Source organism: Mustela putorius, unplaced genomic scaffold (assembly GCF_011764305.1).
Source record: "Mustela putorius furo isolate JIRA1106 unplaced genomic scaffold, ASM1176430v1.1 tig00000551_pilon_pilon_pilon, whole genome shotgun sequence".
Classification (NCBI taxonomy): domain Eukaryota; kingdom Metazoa; phylum Chordata; class Mammalia; order Carnivora; family Mustelidae; genus Mustela; species Mustela putorius.
In genome coordinates, this window is record NW_025421412.1 from 12,685,566 (window position 1) to 12,703,389 (window position 17,824).

Sequence of the window (17,824 nt, forward strand, 5' to 3'; positions counted from 1 at the left end):
TTCAGCATTTAAGCTCTCCGTGCCTCAGTTTCCTCTTACCTAAAATGGGGATTCAAAATCAGGGCTGTTGGGAGGATTAACGGAGTCCATGTACCTAAAGCACTTGGAGCTCAGCCTGAGACGCAGAAGGGCTTAATCCGAGTGAGGGCTCCGACAGGTAAAATGAGCGACAAAGAAAGAAAACCCATGGTAGAAACAGAGGGTCCAGGTAAGCCCCCAGGAGGAGACCAAAGCCATAGAAAGGCTTCTGCACGGAGGTTGGGCAGCGACGGGGCGGACATCTGAGGCAGGAACTGAGTAGAAAGCTCTTGCCTTCCAAGCTGAGGAATCAGCAGGTGTGGAGATGGGGCGCTGGGAGACAGGAGGGCTCCTGGGGCGGTCTTTAGGGGCAGCTTGTGGGGTTGGGGGGGGAGGGTGGAAATAGGAGGTGGGGACAGAAAAGGGGCCAAGAGACCAGATTTCATTCAGCCGCCTTCTTTCCAGTGACAGCCAAACAGGTAGAATTATTCCACGTCACGATCACTTTGAACAGGAAAGCTTTCCAGACTATTCCGGTAAAGTCGAAGGGTGTTAATTTATGTATTTTTACATCACGTTTACCAGTAAGCATTTTCAAAAAACTCTAGAGAGGCAGAGATATAATGAGCTGATCCTTCACACCTGCTCTCCAGACAGCCCTAAACTCATCACAAAGGTCCTTACAGCACATACGCTGACCTCTAGTCACGGATTTCTCACTGAGGGTATTACAACAAACAAAACAAACAAGACTAGATGGTGAATTTGGTGTTTGCTACGTCAGAATGACTGGAAAAAAAGGAAAGTTAAACAAAAGTTTAAACATCCATAGAAAACGGTGTGCCCGGCTGACTCAGTTCGTGGAGCGTGCGACTCTTGTTCTCGACTCAGGTCATGATCTCAGGGCCCTGGGGTTTAGCGCTGTGCCAGACTCTGAGCGTCCAAATCGTTGTGTGGTCCCCTCCCTCCGACTCACAGCTGGCCTGGGTGACCAAAACTACCATGGAAATGACAGTGTAAGGCTTCCAAACCTAGCTCATAAAAGTCATGGCAGCGTCTCCCTTGGCCTCCTCCTAGGTCACTCACTCTGAGAGAAGCTAGCCGCCATCTTGTGAGGACACTCAAGCATCCTGCCCAAGGAGAGCCCATCGTGAAGCGCCAGCTGACATCTTTACCACAAACACACAGGCAGAAACTCAGCCGTTCCCAAGGTCCTGACCTGCAGAAACTCTGCGAAAAATTAATATTTACTGTTGGTTTAAGTCACTTAATTTGGGAACAATTTGTCATGCAGCAACAGATAATTAATACACACTCTAAAGCTATATTCTTTTCTCCATATCTACCACTGCCTTTCAGTAGCTTCCGTAATTTTGTTTTTTAATTACTATTATGTATATTCATATAGAGAATGAACAAAATAGTTACTGAAATCAAAGCTCTAAACCCTATCAGTTCTCTGAGATAAGGACCCCTGGGACTGACACCTTACATGGACTTGCCAGTACTATCACGCTCTGGGACTTGATTTTATAAACACAATAGCTCTTTTGGGTCTACCCCTTCACAAAACAGGTAGCTGACAGAATTCCTTAAGTCTGTGTGGTGTAGTCCAGGAAACTGGTTAGTCACGACTTTTTTTTTTTTAAAGATTTTATTTATTTATTTGACAGACAGAAATCACAAGTAGGCAGAGAGGCAGGCAGAGAGAGAGGAGGAAGCACGCTCCCCGCCAAGCAGAGAGCCAGATGTGGGGCTTGATCCCAGGACCTTGGGATCATGACCCAAGCCGAAAGCAGAGGCTTTAACCCACTGAGCCACCCAGGCACCCCTAGTCATGTCTTTTTAAAGTGTGTTTTCAGCATTTTTTTTTCCCCAATAAGCATAACTATGCTGAGCTACCACTACACATGATAAAAAACATTCACAATGTCAAGTCCTGATGAGGATTCCGCTTCAGGGTATTTGCTCATGAGAATTCAAAAATATGTGCACACCAAAACCTATGTGTGATGGGCCCCTGGATGGCTCAGTCTGTTGAGTGTCCAACTCTTGGTTTCAACTCAGGTCATGATCTCAGGGTCGTGGGATCGAGCCCTGCATCGGGTTCCACACTCAACACAGAGTCTGCTTCGGGTTCTCCTTTCTCTTTCCCTCTACCCCTCCCCCTGCTCGCACTTGCTCTCGCTCTCTAAATAAATAAGTCTTTAAAAATCTTTAAAAAAAAAAAAATCATGAAAGTTAATAACAGTGGTACATTTACAGCTACTGTATTCGTAACTGCTCCCAACTGGGGACAACCCGAATGACCTTCTCCAGTGAATGGCCTCACGAACTCTGGTACGCCCATACAGCGGACTATGACTCGGCTACCGAGGAGACTCACGGATGCTCCCAAAAGCTCAGAAGACCCTCAGAGACGTCGGGTTGAGTGAAAAGTCTCAAAAGGCCACATGCTCTATGACTCCATTCATACATTGTTCTGGAAAAGACCCAACAACAGTGACAGAGCAAAGACCAGTGTCAACAGAGGCTGGAGAAGCAGGACAGTGACTACGAAGGGGCAACACGCGGGAATTTTTTGAGCTGTCTGACAGGGTTCCACACCTGGAGCGTGGTATCGTTCGCACACACTGGCACATATCGTAAAACTCACAGAACTACCCAGCGGGGAAAAAAGTCACTTTTACTCAATCTTGATTTTTAAAAAAATACAGATGCATATGTACTTTCCTTTTGAAGCAATTTCAGATTCCTTTTTCCCTTAAGAAGAAATACATCTTCTCCTACGTCACCCTCAGGGCCCAGGTCCCTCTTGATGCCCAAATCTTTAAAAAATGCTGATCACAAGGACTCGTACAAGCCAAGTTATTCAGAATCCGTGATTTGTACCTTAGGAGTCTACCTTCGTTCAAACGATTACTATTCATTATTTTCCTCTACAGCTGAGGACAAATCCCCTGGCCCCTGCTGCTTTATGTCCCTATAAACATTCTTGCCTGAGAGCAAAAGACCTTTTAGAAGAACACAGATAAAACTGCACAGGCTCTCAGTACATGTTTGTTGGGTGGGTTTATGGTGGAGCTCATTCCTTAAGCCACAGGTTACCTGGATCTGTCCCCAGACTGTCCCACTGGCATCTGACGGCCTCAGGGAAAATGAGCCCCCATGGTGAGGTGCTCTCAAGCTTGAGGGGACCATCCACACAGACACCTCGTGCCTTGCTGCCCCAAGCAATCCACACCTCCTTTCAGTATCAAAAATGTCTCCATTTGGGTAAAACACATATATATAGTCCCCTTGAAGACAATGATTTTTTGGGGTCTGCTTTGCTCACTGGTGTGAATGTCAAAAACAGTACCTTCCATATGAAAGGTGTTCAACACATCTCTATTCAAAGTAAAACTGGGTTTATTCTTTGTAACTTGGGAAGACATTAAGAATTTAAAGAGTTGTGATTTCCCAGACGCCTATGATCCTATGGTAAGACTTCCTTTCATCTATCAGAGACAGGCTCTTTTTTAAGGACCTGGAATAAAAAAAAGGCGCGGGGAGTTGGACACTAGCCCCTGACCTGCAGGAACTAACCGGTGGAAAGGGTGAGATCAGCACACTAGGGGAGAACTCCTCAGACATCCGTATGACTCAGTTGTGCCCATAGGCACCCCTGCCACACATCTCCCCCTCCCTACTCCCTGGGAGCGTTCTACACACTTCTGGATCCGCTCTTCCAAAAGGTGTGACAATGGAATTCAGAAATAGGCACTGCTTTAATTGGGACTTTGAAAAATAGGCAAGACTCGGATGTGTTACAAATGTTCTGCTGGGGGCTGATTAGGGCTGCAAAGAACTAGCACTTTTGCTGGCGAAGGGCTTTCGACCAACAAGAAAAATTCTCCCCAAGTTAGAAGAAAATAAAGCAGCATGCACACCTCCGATTCCAGCCTACTGGAGGGCTCCTGGCTCTACTCGGGGCCTCTCTCAACCTCGGGGGCAGCCCAGTTACACCACACACATTCCCTGAACGAGCCCCAGCCCTTCTTCCCCACTCTGGTGCATTCGAGGACCAGGAGCATCCTCGAGGGGATAATACATAACAAGTGAGAAACTGCTTATGATACCCCTCGTAAGGGATGGTTAGGTTAGAGACGCTGCTCTTGGAGCACAGGCATCAACATTTACGTGACGGTGAACTTGGGGGAGTTTTGCACAGCCCTGGGATTGGAAGTAGAGCAGAGGTCTTGTTTTGTATTTCTGCCCTCCCCTTTCCTGCTGGCCCCTCCCCCAGAAAGGGTTTTTCCCCCACCTCCCTAATTTTGCCTATGAATCCTAGCCATCTGGAAAGGCTCATGCTGTCTGGACCCCATCTCATGTCTCCCTGGTCCTCTGCCGCAGACACACAACTCCCCCCTACCAATAAAAGTGGTCCCTCACGTGGCCTACACAAGAGTCCTCCTCTGGGAGGTGAGGGTGGAGGTTCATATTCCATAGGTGACCCCCACATTTCATCCTAGTGGGGGGCAGGCTGAGCACTCCTCCCAGGGGAACGGAACACGCTCGAAGCTGTGTTGAATTGCCAGGATGATCCAAGGACTCTCCGATTTTAAAGCAGACCATGGATGCTATCCTTCCTGTCCTCCCCTGCCCTGCACCTCCTCCTCCACCACCACCAAGCTGTCCTGCTCAAGATGCCAGGGGACAGGGTAACCCAGAAACTGAAAGCGATGCCCGGCCAACACCAGAGTCAAGACACGAGAAGGGAAGAAAGCCCCAGGAGTTGACTCCGGATCTGGGTTTCTATGCTGATACCCATCCACCTCCGCCCTTCCTGAGGTTGGTCCTGAAAACAAAGACACACCCCTATTCAGCATCCCGTGCCTCGAGCCGGACGCCTGTCCCTTGCAGCGAAAGAGACCTAGGGACCCTTCTACCATAGATTTATGCACACAGGGTCATTGCCGCAAAATACCACAAGCAAAAACATGACCCAGAAAGGACCATGTTACATACAGCACGTAGAACCACAAAACAGTAAGAAAACTCAATATGGAGAACCCTCAGACAATGTTAATGGGGAAAAAAGTGGCTTCTGAATGTGCATGCATTATTTTCTCAATTTCTAAAAAACAGATGTTGGCATAGATAAGTTAAAATACTTCAAACAGGGATGCCTAGATGGCTCAGTCAGTTAAGTGTCTGCTTTCAGCTCAGGTCATGATCCCACGGTCCTGGGATTGAGTCCTGCATTGGGCTCCCTGCTCAGCGGGGAGCCCGCTTCTCTCTCTGCCTGCTGCTCCCCCTGCTCGTGCTTCCGCACATTGACAAATAAATACATTTAAATTAATTTTTAAAATGTTTAAAAAACATACTTCAAATATACCAAATATGGCCAAAAGTCAAATGGAAATAAACCAATTTTTAATTTTCATAATCTCTGAATGGCAGGATTACAAGGGATTTTGACTCTCGGTTTTATACGTGAATACTTTCCTAATCCGGTTAGAGTGACACACTACAAAGGGTGCCTCAGTGGCTCAGTCAGGTAAGCCTCTAACTCTTGACTTCAGTTCGGTCATGATCACGGGGGAGAGATCAAGCCCCACATCAGGCTCTACACTCAGCGGGGTAGATTAAGATTCTCTTTCTTAAGATTCTCTTTCTCCCTCTGCCCCTCCCCCCATTTGCATGCATGCTTTCTCTCTCTCTCTAAAATAACAGATCTTTTAAAAAAAGTAACACACACACACAAAAAAAGTAACACACTACAAAGTGAACCTAAAAATAAATAAAAACATACTTCTTTAATTATACTCAGCTCAAATGCCGCTTCTTCCCAACAGAATCCACTGTCTTACTATCCTGAACATTTCCACCACTACTATGGCTTTTGCAAAGTTACAGTCATATTTCACCTTTTATTATAATTAGCAGACGCTTCTCCCACCCACCCTGGATCCCATAATCTGAGAGCAAGGACTGAGCCTTATCTTTGTGGCACCAACGGTAACTAGTACATTCAACAGATGTTCATAAACACCTGTTGGCTTGTAAACTAGAGTAAGAATAAAAGTGAATAGGCAAACTACTCTAGCCAGTTGGCCACCACCACGGTAAAGGGAGGTGGGGGGGAGATGATCAGATTTCTTTTTAAAAGTTGTATCAATTAAATGAAAATAGACAAAAATATTAATACTCCATAATCTGCATTTCCTTCACCTGGCTATTTGACATTCAATGTATTTGCTTAAAATTAAGGTTATTATGAAATCATTTAACTTCTCCTCACAAATATCTGTGTCTAATTTGGTAAACCTCTGGCTTACCCAAGTCTGACATTTTTAAGCAGCTCACTCCGCTAATAACATTGGCTCCCAATAAGATTTGATGCCAGAGAACCAGAAGTTCTAACAGGATTATGAAGGATGATGTTAATAATAATGTCCTCAAAAATCTCCTAAGCAATATTAAATGTGCAGGGAAATGTCATTCTAGGAAGACAAAAATGGCAGGTACCGCCATGATTTTTTTCTTAAAGAAACAAAACATCATGCTCAAGTATTTCTTGTAATCCAAATTGCCAAATGATCAATTCCAAAGAGAAGTGAATTAGGACATCTCCTAAAAGACCACCTTGAGAAGGTAAAATTTATGTTGATTTAGTTGCAACATTTACACTCAATATCAAATACCTAAGCCCTTAAAAACAGTTCACCTCTCACAGAGTTCTGATAGGACCATGAAATCACTTTCCACATAATTAACAGGGAGAAACATGTTTTCTCAGAGACAATGGTAAATGGAAGAAAGATAGAGTCTTCCAATTAATGTATCATCCAAGATGCTTTGGAGGGCTGTAACAGAATTAGAAAGTAAGTAAAATTATTATTTAGCACACAAAGTCCAGGTTTATATTATTTAATATACAAAATTTACTCTTCTTTAGAATACTAAGCTCCAGGTGCAGGAAGGTCACAGACTCAGTGACACCCACAAGTCATCTGCCAGCTCCATCATCCTCTTGCCTTCCTCCAATGGCTGATCACAACATGGCTGCTGTGGCTCCGGGCATCACATTCAGTCTAGTCCTTGGGTCTCTTTTCAAAAGCACAGAATCATTCCCTAGAACCACCTTCACAGACCTCCTAGATGTTGGAGACTTCTGGGAAGGATCTGGCTTGATGATGAAAGAAGCCCGAAGAAGCCAGTGTCAGTGTCAGTATCAGTGTCAGTGTCAGTATCTGACAATACCAGATGTGTGAGAGCACGAAGCTGCAACAACCATTAGTCATAACAGCTAATTAGGCAGCGGCAGCCTAATTACCCAGTAGGAAACAAGCCCAAGTACGAAAAGCAACATGCTGGGGATGGCAGGGTGAAGAGATAGAAACAACCTGGGTCCTTAATGATACCATGAGCTGAGACACCAAACTGGGAGCCCCTTACTATTCTTTGACGCAACTGAATTTGACGCAAATTACTAGCCAGACATTCTACAATGTCAAAATAAATGTACTCTTAAAGGCGCTCTTCAGATTTTGGGGAAAGAGCACCAATAACTTGCCCAACATCACAAACATGGATGGGCAGATCTGTGCGGTCCCAGTGCTTATGCTCCCAACTCTTGCCACCTCTGCTACCAACCTCTACCTCCCATATTCTCACACGTCACGGCGTGTTCAATACACCCATTTTAATTCAGATCAACCAATATTTATTTACCTTCTCTGGGCAGGAGAAACGAAAGTTGGGAAAGTTTCTGACTGAACAATGCTTGTTATCTGATTCAGAAAATGAGGAGAAAACAATATATAATTCCTGACAAAAGAGAGGAACTAAAACCTTTCATAACTACCTACATATGCCACTCTGGTCTCTTTTTAAAATGTTGCATTGTGGGGCGGCCGGGTGGCTTAGTTGGTGGGGTGTCCCACTCTTGGTTTTGGCTCAGGTCATGATCTCAGGGTGGTGGGAGAGAGTCCCACGTGGGGCTCCGCTCTCAGCAGTAAGCGTACTGAAGATTCTCTCTTCTTCTTCCTTCCCTCTGTCCCTCCCCGGCACGTGAATGTGCGCCTATTTGCACGCGAGCACTCGTGCTCTCTCGCAAATATATAAAACTTAAGAAATGAATACAAAAATAAAAAGAAACAGAAAGTAAAACATTACATATTACATCTTGCTTTTACTCAAGGTTCCATTTTTGGATTGATTTCAAAAACGTTTCTCTCCCATAATCCTTCTGTGTGCTAAAAAACAAATACGACAACTCTCAATTTCAGAAATCTATTAATTTGATCATAATCTTAAACACTTTTTTCCTCAGATTTTCAAAATGAGCCGGTATTTTCTCTTTCAAGTTTAAGTCTCTTCAACTCGGTTTTAGTTAAAAAGAACAAAACTGGGGGCACCTGGGTGGCTCAGTGGGTTAAAGCCTCTGCCTTCGGCTCAGGTCATGATCCCAGGGTCCTGGGATCGAGCCCCACATCGGGCTCTCTGGTCAGCGGGGAGCCTGCTTCCCTCTCTCTCTGCCTGTCTCTCTGCCTACTTGTGATCTCTGTCTGTGAAATAAATAAGTAAAATCTTTAAAAAAAAAAAAGAACAAAACTGTTCCAAGTAAATGGAGGCCACCTCATGAAACAAGCAAGACCAGACTAAGCATCACACATAAAAACATGTTATTTTTCCAAAGTTGAATAAATTCCCTGACCTTTAGTAAGTTTAATAATTAGATCACATACAATGTTTTCTTAATGACTTTTGCTTTTCAAAAGATACCATCAAAAAATAAAAAGGTCAAAAGACAGACTGATGAGAATATTCACAGAACAAAGAACTAACAACGAACTTGTATCCGGCATAAAGGCTCTCCAGGACTATAAAATAGGATGACATTGAGGATGTGCAGTTTATACTCAAAAGCCATGTAAAATGATCAGACGGAAAAAAAAGCTTAAAACACAAAAGATTTAATACACAAATGGTCAATAAGTACATGAAAAGCAACCATTAGCCATCAGGGAAATAGACAATTAAACCACAATAAGTCCCCAGGACATATCCACCAGAACGGTAAAAGGGCAAAGACTGACAATTTCCAGTGTTAGTGGGGATTACAGTCACTGGAATGCTCAGATGTCACTGGGGAATGTAAAACAGTACAACACTTGGGACTGCAGCTTCTGAGAAAGTTAAGCATGTACTTATTTTAGGACCCAGCGACAAAATTAAAAACAGATCTCTACACGAAGACTTGTTCACAACTGTTCACACGGCTTCATGCACGACAGACCAGAGTGGCCAAAGGGGAAGGAGTCATGCCCAGACCCTGAAATGCTACTGGGTGAGAGAAAGAGGATGGGAGGGAGGAGTAGAGAGGGGAGAGTAGGGGGGAGAGGAGGAGAAAGAGGAGAGGATGGGAGAATCAAAGTCAAGAAGAAAGAAATCGGGCGCCTGGTGGCTCAGTGGGTTAAGCCGCTGCCTTCGGCTCAGGTCACGATCTCAGGGTCCTGGGATCGAGTCCCGCATCGGGCTCTCTGCTCAGCAGGGAGCCTGCTTCCCTCTCTCTCTCTCTCTCTGCCTGCCTCTCCGACTACTTGAGATTTCTCTCTGTCAAATAAATAAATAAAATCTTTAATAAAAAAAAAGAAGAAGAAGAAGAAGAAAGAAATCTTACCTCGACAGAGGGAAACCACAGAATGCCAAAGAACCCTAAAAGAAGCCACTGTCTGGGTGGCTTGGTCGGTTAAGCATCTGAATCCTGACCTCAGCTCAGGTCTTGATCTCAGGGACCTGAGTTCAAGCCCCACATTGGGCTCCACACTGGGCATGAAGACTACTTATTTAAAAAAATTAAAATTAAAATTAAAAAAAAGCCAGAGAGAAAAGACAGACTACTCACAAAAACTAATCAGCCTGACAGCTGACATTGTAGCAACAACAATGGAACCAGGAGACAGTTGATTAATACAAAAGCAATCCAGAATTGCATACCCCAGGGATCTATCATTCCAGAACAAGAATATTTAAAGGCATGCAAACATGGGGGTTACCACCAACGGACACTCACTAATAAAACTCCTAGAAAACATATGCCAGGAAGAAGGAAAATTCTCCCAGAAGCTAGCTTCTCAGACAAGTTCTGCTTTCTTCCTCATGTTTTTAGGTTTAAGTTTTTGCTTTTTAATACCATTGTATCTTTTTTAGTGCCACCCAGTGTTAAAGGTTAAGTTTTTTAAAGATTTTACTTACTTGAGAGAGAGTGAGAGAGGGCACAAGCACAGGGGAGGCGAGGGAGAAAGAGGGAGAAGCAGGCTCCCCGCCGAACAGGGAGCCCAACGTGGGGCTGGATCCCAGGACCCTGGGATCATGACCTGAGCCGAACACAGATGCTTAACCGACTAAGCCACCCGGGTGTCCCTAAAGGTTAATTTAAACTGTTAAATCAGAGCAAAACAGAAACAAAATCAAATGTCAAATTTTCAAATTCCCAGAACAGCTACCTTAAAAAAGACTTCAAACACTACCTGGGAAGAATATCGAAAACGAGATTTACTTAATCACTGCAAGTATTTCCCAAGGGAGTCCCATGGGCCAGGCATATACTAGATCCTGAGTTAAAAGGATGAGAACAAAAAAATGAAACCCCCCCGTGATCCTGGATTTGTAAGTTTTCTTTTGACAAAGTACCTTGACGGGAAGCCAAAGTCTGTGTGCGGCACAACGTTACTCTTGTGCTAAGAAATACTGTCATAATAGAGTTAAAAGCAATCCAGTTTGGCCCGTGGCTCCTTTGTTTGAAAATGTATGCACAAATATGACAATTTCAACACATGAAATTAATTCAGTGCAAACGATGAATTCCCACCTCATTTATTTGCCAATCTTACCGTGTGTCTAGTCTTTCCATCCCCCATTAAAAATAAGAAAACTGAGAGCTGGGTTCTCAGCCACTCTGTCTCAGTCACACTGTACTGGATGCTCCCTGGCTTATTTCACAAATATCATAAGGCGAGAGCACCATATTTCCTATCTATCAAGTGGCCACTTCTGCTTAGAGTACCCACTCGGCAACACATTTTTTTAAACTGCCTTAAACTAGGACAAGGGCAGCCGAAAAAAGTCAGTTTCTCCACTTAAACACCTTTCGGGGGGCTTCTTGATTAAAAACAAAGGCAGCATCTGGCATAAAAAGCCTGGTGAAATCGGCATTTCAAGTCCTTTTAATGGAAACCGTCAGGCTCTGATCTTTCTGGACATGTGCAAGTGGTTAGTAGGGTAACCTGGAGACGGACCCTGCAGCAGAAACCCTACCTACTAAAAAGCCAGAAAAAGAGGTGGACCTACTGCTTTCCATTTAGTGGCCAGGCTTCGAGAGCCTGCCTTTCAGTCAAAGGCACCCCACAACAGGACAAGGTCAGCCACAGGAACCCCAAAAGCCTGGCCCTTCCCCTCCCAGGCAATGGCACCCAACACCTGAAACACTCGTGCACCCCTTAGTGGCAGTGACTCGAGCCAGCCACTATATTTGGAGATTGGGGGGGCCCCTCTCTTTTTTGGAGCATCTTTTGTTACTGGAGAAAGCACATGTCTGGAAAACACGAGGCAGTTCTCTGCGATAAGCAAGGCCAGTTGCAAAGGGCTGGTTTCCAATGCCTGGTTCTCTGTGCTACCAGATCACTGGCCTAGGACCTACACATCCACACTTGTCCCATCCTCTGGGAAAGTCACAATGTCACCTTTCCTATAGACTGTCCAGCACGCAAAGCCTGGGCACTTGCCTTTTCTTCACTGGTCTCTAACCTCTTCTAGGATGGAAAAAGCTTGTGATGGTTATGGCAAAGCACCCTCTTTAAAAATTTGAATTGAATGAATTAATTCAAATGAATTAAACTCTGCTATGCTCGGTGAGTTGGAGAGGGTGAATTCCACTCTTAAAAAAACTAACCCTTTCGAAACTAGTTAATTCTTAACTTCCCTTGGATGGTTTCTTTAATCAAATACAAAACACAAACATCCACCCAGGTTCCTTTCAGGCTCAAAATAATTATAAAATAAATGCAATGTACCAGGAAAAAAACTGTTTAGGATTTTTTTTTTTTTAATTTCATTTTGGTAAATTTGACTACAGTAGCACCAGTGTTCTTCTATGACCCAAGGAATCTAATCACCCTACAAATTCTAGGAAGATACTGTCCATGTGAAAAGGGGCATTATAAACCTAACTCCAGGATTTCCATAGGGACAGACTCCCTAAATGAATGACCACGCACCAACTCACAAGGGGCCCGCTGCACAATCCATGACCCTATGCGGCACCACGACATCAACTTCAACTATTTCAAGTTTCCTGCCCACATACAAGAAACAAGAGATTCTGGGAAGGCCTGGGCTAGGGAGACATCAACTCAGTATGTCCACCGACGCTCTACCCAGTGAGCCAGCCACTGGCCAACAGTACCCATTTATTTTACCCAGAGGCAGATCTATTAGCCAGACATTCTGAAAACACAAACGTTTTGTTGTGCTTGGAGAAACTCCAATATTGGTGCCTTGCTGCAGAACGATGCTACCCGAATATAAAGTGAGCCATGTGGATGTTGAGCCCACATAGGAAAAGCAGCGCTGGGAACTGTCATACCAGAAGACCAACCCTTTGCAAAAGCTAAAGGTAAAGCCCCAAGCTGTGCAATGAGGGAAGAAAGCCAAAGACAGGAGAGAGCAGGAGGGCCCACCCCATCAGAACAATGAGGGCAATTTTTAAGGCAACTCCCTCATAGATCTCTGCACCAAAAGGCCCTGTCTCCCTTTTAGATTCAATAAGAAAATCAAGACAATGCGAAGGTCCTTCGGAAATGGGCTTGGCAAGTCACCACGTGCAAAACACATTAAACAGAACCTAAGGGGTTTGGCTTTCCTGAGACTGCCCGGCCTGCCGGGTGGGGTGACAGGGGTCCACAAAAGTCAAGGCAGGGGCGCGGCGGGAGAACGGGGGAGGGCTAGCAGAGCAAGTGAACCTGGGAAACTGACAAGAAAGGCATTGATAGCATTAATAAAATGAAACAGCCAGAGGCCACCATGGTACTCCAGAAGGCCCATGCACAGGCTCAGACCGCTCAAATGCTCTCCACCTCTCCGGAAGCTGATCTGATCTCAGGGTCCTCATTCCTTTGTGAGTCTACCTTCCTCCTTTCTGGGGTCCTGCAACGATCCCAGCAGCTGCCCGGCCCCAATGAAAACGACAAACCAAATCCACAGTGATGACGGGAACTCACGCCCCCCCTACACACACACACACACACACACACACACACACGCACAACACACTCACTCGCTCAAGGGTCTGGCCAGATCACACAGCTGAAGTTTCCGGAACTTAAATTGTAAAACCACAATCAGAAGTTGCTGTTTTGAAATGCTCACCACAAAAATCTGTGTCCCTTGCTTGAAAGAAAGAAAAAAATAAAAACTTTGCTCTCCATAAAGACAGACGATAGAGAGAGACAAAAATCTAACTTAAGCAGAGGGTGTGTTCCTCTTTGTCACCTACCAGGGTGCTCGCGCCGCGCGTGGGCGAGCGCCTGGCACCCAGGAGTGCCGTGGCACCCAAGCCAGTGGCCACCTCCCCAGCCCCGCCCGCCTCTGGGGCCAAGATTCCGCCGGAGGTCCGGAAGCGGCGTCCGGCGCTGTCACTGTGCGGGGTGGGATGGGAGGAAGAGGGGGGAAGGGCGCCGCCGGGTGGGGGAGGCGAAGGGGGCCGCGCGCGGCGCCCCGCTGCCCCGAGTGAGAAGAGTGCAAAGGGTGGGCGCCCGGAGGCCCCCCGAGCTCCTGCTATTGTTGCCGGGGCTGCCCGGGGCTGGCGGGCGGGAGCCCGATCCCACCCGCCGCCCGCCTCCTCCGGGCAGGACCCCGCGGGCACGCACCCACCTCCCCGCGCGCCCCTCCCCCCCCCCCCGGCGGGTCGGCTCCGGGCGCCCCGACTCGCACAAGTTGACGCCCTCCCGCCCGGCCGCGGTCATTGTTCGCCCCGCGCCTCCTACCTCCACGGCGCCGGCGGCTCCGGCTCCCACTCCCGGCCTCCGGGCTCAGCAGCTCCGAGCCCCGACTGCCGAGGGCGCGGCGGCTCCGGGCTGCGCGTGCAGCGGGGGCACTCGGCTATTAATACCCGCGGGCGGCGGCGGCGGCGCGGGAGCGCAAGCGGGGCAGGGGGTGGCCGGCCGAGGTCCGGGCCATCAAAGGTGGCGCGGGGCGGAGGGGAGGGCGGAGCAGGCAGGGTGGGTGGGGAGCGGGCTCAGGGTCGCCATGGCCGCCTCGACGCCGCGCCGAGAGCCACTCGCGCTGGGAGGAGCGGCGCAAAGCGGGCGGCGGCCGCGTCCCCGCCCCGCGCCCCAGCCGAGCGCCCGCACCCCTGCGCCCGCGCGGGACCCGCCGCCTCCAAGGCCGGCGAGCGGGAAGTGAAGGCGATCGCGCCCCTCCCCGGGCCTGGGCCGGCCCCTCGGCGGGGGGGAGCTGGGGCGCCGCGCCGCCCGAGCCGCGGGGACAGCGAGAGAGCCACAGCCCCCTCCAGCGTCCGGGCCGGCAACCTGCGCGCCAGCGCGCCCCGCCCCGCTCCGTCCTGGGGGCAGGTGCACGGTGGGGGCGGGGGGGGCACCGGCCCGGAGCTGCCCTCCCGGACCCCGCGAGCCCACCTTGGGTCTGTGCCTTACTTGGGCCTAAAGCCAGAACCCGGGTCTCAGCGCGGCGCCAAGGAACCGAGCTCAGGAAGGGCTGGGGACTGCGCTGCGCCACCGGGGATTCGCCAATCCTGCTGCGGACGGTGAAAGCGACCTCAGGAGAGCGGGAGACTGAGCGCACCGGCTAAAACCGGGAGCTGCGGGGAGGCGGGCGGCGGCGCGGACTCCGCAACTCGCTGGCTGAGGTCATGCAAGCTGGTGCTCGTGTGTCCACCTAGGACTTTACGTGGTCGCGCGGGAAGCGGCGTTTTGCAGAGATCGGCGAGCACCTCCTCTCCCAAGCCGCACGAACGGGCTTCCGGCACCACCCTGGGCGGCGAGAGACTTAATCCTGCAGGGGCGGTTGCCACCTCCCCCCCGCCACGACCGGGTGTCTTGCACCCTGGCGATTCCCAGGACAGTCCCCACCCCTAGGTGCCCCACCGCCACGCCAGGAGCAAAGCCCCAGAGGGGAAAGGAAAAGGCTGGGAGCTCGTTTGCGAAATTTAACGGGGGAGAGAGCGCGGTTGAGCACCGAGGCGGCTGGGACCTACGGCGGGGGGAAGCGCAGTCACCGTCCCCACCCTCCGACTGGGAGTTCCTGCTTTACGGTCTCCATCCCCCCTTCCCGAGCCCTCGGTGTCGCTTTTCCCCTCCAGGCTGTAGACTTCCCACTGGTGGAGGAGAAAGGGCGGGTGGCAGCAGCTTAGAACCCCGGGGAACCCCGTGTTAGATCCCGAGGCCGTGAGCTTCCCGCCTCTAGAGGCCGCTGGCTCCGGAACCCTGGTCACTGTGCGCCTTAAAGGGGTTCCCAGGCCTCGAACCAGGTGGATGGCTTTCAAGGGACAGGAGCAGAGCAAGGGGCCCCTTGGGGCGGTGTGGGCGGACACAACAGGGCGCTTAGACGCACAGAGGGTACCTGCGAGCAGCAGGTGCGAGTAGTTTCCAAAAAGGAGTAGGGGCAAATTTTTAGTATGAGGCACTGGCCTGTCACCCACCCCTACCTTATCAGCTTCTCGAACGGTCAGTCCGCATCAGAATGGCCGGCGGGACTAGCTGGTCCGGCCCCATCCGCAGAGTTTCAGATTCTGTAGGTCCGGGGTGGGGCTTGAGAATTTGTGCTCCTTTAGCAGGTGTGCTGGAACCGCTGGAACCACTGTACGGGCAAAATGGTTCCGAGTCCTAGAATCACCGAAGATTCAACAAAACAAAACAAAACAAAAACAAACAAAAAACGAAAGCAGAGCAAAACTCACTGGCCAGACTACAGCTCAGCCGAGTACATCAGAATCTATGGGGCTGGGACCCAGGCCTCAGGCTTCTTCCAGCTCTGGAGGTGATTCCAATGGGAAGCCAGGTTGGAGAAAAATTGTTCTAATCTTGAAAGCAGACGTGAATCACCTGGGGATCCTGTTAAGATGCAGATTCTGGTTTAGTAAGGTTGGGACCCTATCTCTCTCTCTCTCTCTTTTTTTTTTTTTTTAAGATTTTATGAGAGAGAGAGAGAGCACAAGCGGGGTGGGGGAGGGGAGAGGAAGAAGCAAACTACTGGCTGCGCGGGGGGGGGGGGGTGCAAGGCAGAGCTGGATCCCAGGTGGATCCCAGGACCCCAGAATCATGACCTGAGCCCAAGGCAGACTCTTACCCCACTGAGCCAGCCAGGCGCCCCAAGTTTGGGACCCTTTGTTTTGTGCTAGGCCAGGTTCTGGGCTGAGTGGCAAGCAAGGCGCTCTGCTGTGCGTCTCAACGAAAACCAGAAAACCCGCGGAATCAGAAAATTAGAAAAGTGACATTTACCCTGTCCTTCTGTTTGGAAAACACACAGATTTTCATGTTGCTCTAGCGTTTCTTTCATCTTTCGGGGCCTGGGATTAAGGTTCGTGCTGTGTAGCTCTCTGCCCCGCACCACCCTTGTGCGTCTGATGCTGTTTCATTATCTCAATATTGCCAACATGTTTGCGACAAGGTGACTTTTCCCGGAGGCCATCTCAGAGGTCTGCAGGCCTGGGGAGAGAGTTAATACAGGAGAGAGAAGAGGGCAGGCGGGGGGCTCCAGCTGGGAGAGACTAGAGAACCCACCCCACCCCACCCCACCCCACCCCCCCAGCTTCCTGCTCTCTCCAGAACATTCTGTGCTCTGTACTAAATCTCATTGAAAGCACTTGATAAATTCCTTTGCCTGCAAAGCCAGGGATACCTTCTTTGCAAAACCTGCTTCCCTGCACTTGTCATTTTTTTTCCTTTGTGCCTTACTTTCAGTCTACACAAATGTGTAATTAATGAGATCCCCTTTTTATCCCATGTTATTTAGAAATCCTTCTGAATTAAGGGGCTACCCTGTTCTTAACTTTTCCCTTTGTTAATTTTAACTACTTTTTTTAAAAAAAAAATTACAGTAAGTGTATGTACTTGGAGAATTAAATAAGTAGTCAGAAAGGTATCAGGTAAAGCATATAAGGGACCCTTCCCCGAATTCCTGGTCCCACTTCTCAGAGATCAATTTTCCAGGGGTTCCCAGTCCTCAGAAATGTTCTAAGCTTAGGGACGCCTGGGTGGCTCAGTCAGTTAAGCGTCTGACTCAGCTCAGGTTATCATGTCAGGGACCGAGCCCCTCATCGGGCTTGGTGCTCAGTGGGAAGTCTGTTTTTTTCTGTCTCTCTCTCTCTGCCCCTTCCCCTGCTCGTGCACGCTCTCTCTCTCTCTCTCTCAAATAAATAAGTAAAATTTTTTTAGAAAATGTTCTAAGCTTAGGGGCTCCTGGGTGGCTCAGTGGGTTAAAGCCTCTGCCTTCAGTTCAGGTCATGATCCCGGCGTCCTGGGATCGAGCCCAGAATGGACCTCTCTGCTCAGCGGGGAACCTGCTTCCCCGCCCCCCTCTCTCTGCCTGCCTTTCTGCCTGCTTGTGATCTCTGTCTGTCAAATAAATAAATAAAATCTTTAAAAATGAAAAAAGAAGAAAAAGAAAATTTTCTAAGCTTATACAAAAGTGTGAGTAAATCTCGTATGCTAAAGTGATCATGTGTCACAGTGGAGGGAAACTTCTTATTCCATAATCACCATCCCCTCTCCAGGAAACAGATTACCACACAGCCGAGACCCCC

General features: G+C 48.6%; 1 protein-coding gene across 3 annotated transcripts in view; it reads right to left on the reverse strand.

Moving 5' to 3' along the window:
* The window catches only part of FARP1 (FERM, ARH/RhoGEF and pleckstrin domain protein 1), a 270,933-nt gene extending 254,796 nt beyond the window's left edge, over nt 1-16,137 (reverse strand). Inside the window, exon 1 of one of the 3 annotated variants that reach the window (XM_045081388.1) lies at nt 15,728-16,137. The gene's annotated coding sequence lies outside the window, so the exon portion shown is untranslated. Of the gene's footprint in view, nt 1-14,051; nt 14,185-14,717; nt 14,839-15,727 lie in introns of those variants that run through there. The other 2 variants (XM_045081389.1, XM_045081387.1) reach the window with 2 other exon arrangements.
* Nucleotides 16,138-17,824: the final 1,687 nt, after the last annotated feature.